Source organism: Myotis davidii, unplaced genomic scaffold, assembly GCF_000327345.1.
Source record: "Myotis davidii unplaced genomic scaffold, ASM32734v1 scaffold461, whole genome shotgun sequence".
NCBI classification, from domain to species: Eukaryota; Metazoa; Chordata; class Mammalia; order Chiroptera; family Vespertilionidae; genus Myotis; species Myotis davidii.
The window spans coordinates 2598887-2604133 of NW_006295825.1; the positions used below are offsets into that span (position 1 = coordinate 2598887).

The 5247-nt window shown below is 40.1% G+C and overlaps 1 protein-coding gene across 5 annotated transcripts in view; it reads left to right on the top strand.

The window, feature by feature from the left end:
- Positions 1-5247, top strand: part of CSNK1G1 (casein kinase 1 gamma 1) — a 160209-nt gene that overhangs the window by 51548 nt on the left and 103414 nt on the right. The window lies entirely within an intron of this gene.

A 5247-nucleotide genomic window follows, 5' to 3' on the forward strand; every position in this document is an offset into this window, starting at 1 on the left:
TTGTCTGTCTCCACACTAGAATATAATGCGCTCTATGCTGGCAAAGACTAAAAATGCTGTATTTCCAGTGCCTACAGAGTGATTAGCATAGAATTGATACTTGGTAATGCCAGATGGATGTCCGACTGCCAGCTTGGGCCCGATCCCCCAGGGAGTGGGCCTAAGCCAGCAGGTGGACATCCTCTGAGGGGTCCCAGATTGCAGGAAGGCATAGGCCGGGCTGAGGGACCCCCCTTCCCCCCCAAGTGCACAAATTTTTGTGCACGGGCCTCTAGTCTATATATATAAAAGGCTAATTTGCTAAGTGTCCTTCCTACTATCCGACCAATTGCTATGATGCTCACTGACCAGTGGGAGCAGATGCTCAACACAGGAGCTGCTGTGATGCACATAGAGAAATGGCACCGCAGAACTGGTGCCAACAAAGCAACACTTGGATTCCCCCAAGTGGGACACAGGCCCTGCCACCACCCCGGAGCAACAGCCCACCAAATAGCAGCTGATGCTACCATGGCACAAAATATGGCCCACAGCCCAGCTCAGCCCGCAAATGGTGGCTGTGGGCGCTGGGTAATGATGTCACGTTTTTGTTGACATTCTGAAGTGGAAATTGTCAACAGAATATGTCTGAAGACCAACTATTGTCACAACGTACCTCTGAAGCCGAAAGAAGCTGGCGTCATCAACAGAATGCATCTGAAGACCAATTATTGGCACAGCGTACCTCTGAGTCTAGCCGAAAGAAGCTGGCGTCATCAACAGAATGCATCTGAAGACCAATTATTGGCACAGCGTACCTCTGAGTCTGAAAGAAAACGATGTTGTCAACAGAATATGTCTGAAGAACAGTCATCGACAAGTACTACCAATACTGGTAGGAACTGCCTTCATAGCGAAAATGAGGTAAATAAGGATGCAGTTATTGAACACAGTTGTGGTGGAATGACTGTTACATGTCAATTTTGCCTATCAAATTTCTCTGATGAAAGACTATCTGATGGAAAATTTACTCTATGTTGTAGCAAAGGCAAAGTTTCTCCAAATGATACAAAATTTCCAGATTACCTAGCATATTTAAAACAATCTATATATAAAAAAGGCTAATATGCTAAGTATGCAGGTCCGGGTAGTGACGTCACATAGCAATGCCCAGCTTCCTCTCCCTAGCGACGACTAGCCTCCTTGCAGTTTCTTCAGCCCAGGAACATGACTTGCTTTATAGCCAAGTGGAAATACTTTACACTGTAATCAAATGTTTGTGAAGCGTTTTCCCATGCCTCATCTCATTTGATCATCACAAAAGTCCTGGAATAGGTAGGTAGGCAACTCAGTGGAATCCTGTTTTCTTTTCATTAGCTGGAAAACGGAAATTTAGGAAGTTTAGAAACTTGACACGACTGAAAAGAATTAAGAAATGGTAGACTTTGAAAATGACTTCAGGTTTTCTCACTGTGTAGAATGTAGTCAAACACTGCTGCAGTTAAATATTTTACCCTTTGTTCTCCCTGCATGATCTACAATAATAATCTACTTCATGTTGATATTTACTGCTATGTTGCTGACAGTTACCTGAAAGAGAAGTTGGGGTGCTTCACTGGGCTGGAAAAAGTTTAGCTAAATCACAAACAGGTCTAATTAAGCAACTTTGTTCTATACCTATAAAAGACTAAGTTGATTTGCACACGCGCAATACATGTAGTTCTCACTGACGCCAGTCGCATGTGTGTGTTTCCATCTATCATTGTCTATCGTGAATGCTGTTGACACTCTATTATAGAGAAAGGGTGAATAGCGATATTAAAATATTTCTTCCAGTTAATTTCCTTTCAATGTACACGAATTTGTGTACCGGGCCACTAGTTTCATTATAAGTTATATCAGAAAAGAAAGATTTACAAAGTCCTGCAGCCTCTTGTCTTGACTATCAACAAGGACCAAATGTGTTTAACTTTAAAATTTAAATATTTGTGTGTCTCATTTTTGACAACACCAATATGTAAGAATCTGAAATAAACTGTAAATCAGTGATTTATTTTTATTTAACAGATTCACAGCTGGAATTCTTTAATATTTTCTTTGTTGGTTTTATAATATGACAATTTTTTTTAGACTTCATGCAACTTCTCAAAATACTGTGGCATAAAGTAATAAATTTACTTTAGCCATTTCATTCATGATAGAAGACCATGCCTATCTCTCCCACAAAGCATCTATTGCTGCGTTATGGAGAATGGCTTTGGGCCAAATCAATGGTCGGCAAACTCATTAGTCTACAGAGTCAAATATCAACAGTATAATGATTGAAATTTCCTTTGAGAGCCGAATTTTTTAAACTTAAACTATATAGGTAGGTACATTGTTATTAACTAAATTAAGGTACTCCTAAGGCTTAGGAAGAGCCACACTCAAGGGGCCAAAGAACCACATGTTGCTCGCCAGCTGCAGTTTGCCAACCACAGGAGCAAATGAACTCTTGATTTTGACCTATATTTTTAATATGTTGGCTCAGAGTGGTAATTACTAGAATTTCCACTGGAATGGTATAATATATCTTATAGAGTAGTCTGTGAAGGAATACTTTTTACTGACCACTTCTGAAGCTAACTATATTATTCATCTGCAAACTGGCAGACTTGGATTTGTTGATTTTACTGTAGATAGCAATTCTTTAAGCTGCTAGAGAGCGCATATTTAGTGTATATGTGGGGTCTCATACTTTTAAAAATATTTTTTCTTTTCATTTTGTATGCCTAAATTGACAGAAACTACTAGAATTGGTCTTCTTTTAAAAAAAATTACTGATTTTTAGAGCGAGAGGAAGGAAGAGGGAGATAATATTGATAATGACTGCCTTCTGCACTAAGGAACGAGCTGACAACCTGGGCATGTGCCCCCACTAGGATTAATCTTAAGGTCCTTGCTGGTATGACTCTAAAAATTCAAATATATGTATCCATCATAACATTAGCATGTTTAAGAAATAAGTAACAAGTGATTGTAATAATTTATTCACCAGAAAAATAAACATCTACATATTGTATTGATATAATTTTTCTCCTTTATCCCCGTTTTTTACTATTAAAAAAGGAAAAATAATATAAGTATATAGTTTGTCTTTTACTGCTGGCCTTGGAAGCTATCTTTTAAAAATAAGGTTAAGCTACAACTTACTTACCTTACCTATTCTATTTGACCTGGTTTTTGAGCTATCTTTTTCATATGTTATCTGCTATTAACTGTAAGTAAACTATTTAATATCCTTGTGAAATAAAAATCCTATATAGCCTATGTCTTAACACTATTGAATTTAAATGAAATAACACTAGCTTCCTGCTGGATGAATTCTAGGAGCCCCCCCCCCCTTTTTTTAAATTAAATCTTTATTGTTCAGATTATACAGTTGTTCCTCTTTTTTACCCCCCATAGCTCCCCTTCTCCCGGTTCCCAACCACCCTCTGCCCTTACCCCCCTCCACTGTCCTCAAACATAGGTGTATGATTTTTGTCCAGTCTCTTCCCACACCCCCCACACCCTTTCCCCCCGAGAATTGTCAGTCCACTCCCTTTCTATGCCCATGATTCTATTATATTCACCAGTTTATTCTGTTCATCAGATTATTTATTCACTTGATTTTTAGATTCACTTGTTGATAGATGTGTATTTGTTGTTCATAATTTGTATCTTTACCTTTTTCTTCTTCTTCCTCTTCTTAAAGGGTGCCTTTCAGAATTTCATATAAAGCTGGTTTGGTGGTGATGAACTCCTTTCGCTTTTCCTTATCTGTGAAGCTCTTTATCTGACCTTCAATTCTGAATGATAGCTTTGCTGGGTAAAGTACTCTTGGTTGTAGGTTCTTGCTATTCATCACTTTGACTGTTTCTTGCCACTCCCTTCTGGCCTGCATAATTTCTGTTGAGAAATCAGCAGACAGTCGTATGGGTACTCCCTTGTAGGTAACTGACTTTTTCTCTTGCTTCTTTTAAGATTGTCTCTTTGTCTTTTGCTCTTGGCATTTTAATTATGATGTGTCTTGGTGTGGTCCTCTTTGGAGTCCTTTTGTTTGGGGTTCTCTGCGCTTCCTGGACTTGTAAGTCTATTTCTTTCAGCAGGTAGGGGAAGTTTTCTGTCATTATTTCTTCAAATAGGTTTTCAATATCTTGCTCTCTCTCTTCTTCTGGCACCCCATAATTCGGATGTTGGTACACTTGAAGTTGTCCCAGAGGCTCCTTACACTATTTTCATATTTTTGGATTCTTTTTTCTTTTTGCTTTTCTGGTTAGATGTTTTTTAACTTCTTCATATTTCAAATCTTTGACTTGATTCTTGCGATCCTCTAGTCTACTGTTGGATCTCTGTATATTGTTCTTTATTTCAGTCAGTGTATGCTTAATTTCTAGTTGTCCTTGTTCATATCCTCGAGAGTCTCCCTAGATTTCTTGAGGGTCTCACTAAATTTATAGGCGGTTTCTAGAAAATTCTTGAAAAACCTTATAAATGTGGTTTTGAACTCTATATCCTGTAGTTTGCTTTCCTCCATTTCTGTCATTTGTGACCTGTTTCTTTGTCTCCACATTTTTTATGCTTCCTTGTGTTGATAGAGTGGCTTTGTGTGCTAGGTGTCCTATAGGGCCCAGTGGCCCAGCCTCCCCAGTTACCTGAGGTGGACACTCTTGGTGCACCCCTTTGTGGGCTTTGTGCACAGTCTTGTTGTAGTTAAGCCTTGATTGTTGTAGTTATCACTGGGAGGAATTGACCTCCAGGCCAATTGGCTGTGAAAATCAGCTGTGTCTACAGTGGGAGAACTTCTGTGCTGGAGACACCCTTCTGGGGCAAGACTTGCTTCAGTGGGGCTTTGGTACTCACTGAGTCTGCCCCCTGAGTATGTCCCTTATGGATCTGAGGGGTTGTAATCTAGATGGTCCTACTCTGACCCCTGGGTACACTGGCTCTTGGATCTCTAAGGAGGTGCTAATTTAGCCTCTGTCTGAGGCTACCCAGCAGGAGCTGTGGAGAGATTCCTCTCCTTTGTTTGTGGTTTAGAGGTGCCCAGATGAGGCCCAGCTGTGAAGCAATGCATGCTGCTGTGGGGCCTTGGATCTTCTTTTGGAAGTTCTGGGTCTCTCTGATTCAGCTGCAGTTTGTTAGGTTCCAGTAATCGCTGCAAGCACCTCTGAGAGAAAGCCACCTCGAGTTCCGCCCGATGCCAGACAGTCCAGTTTCTCCCCATATGAGTCTGGGTACCCAGAG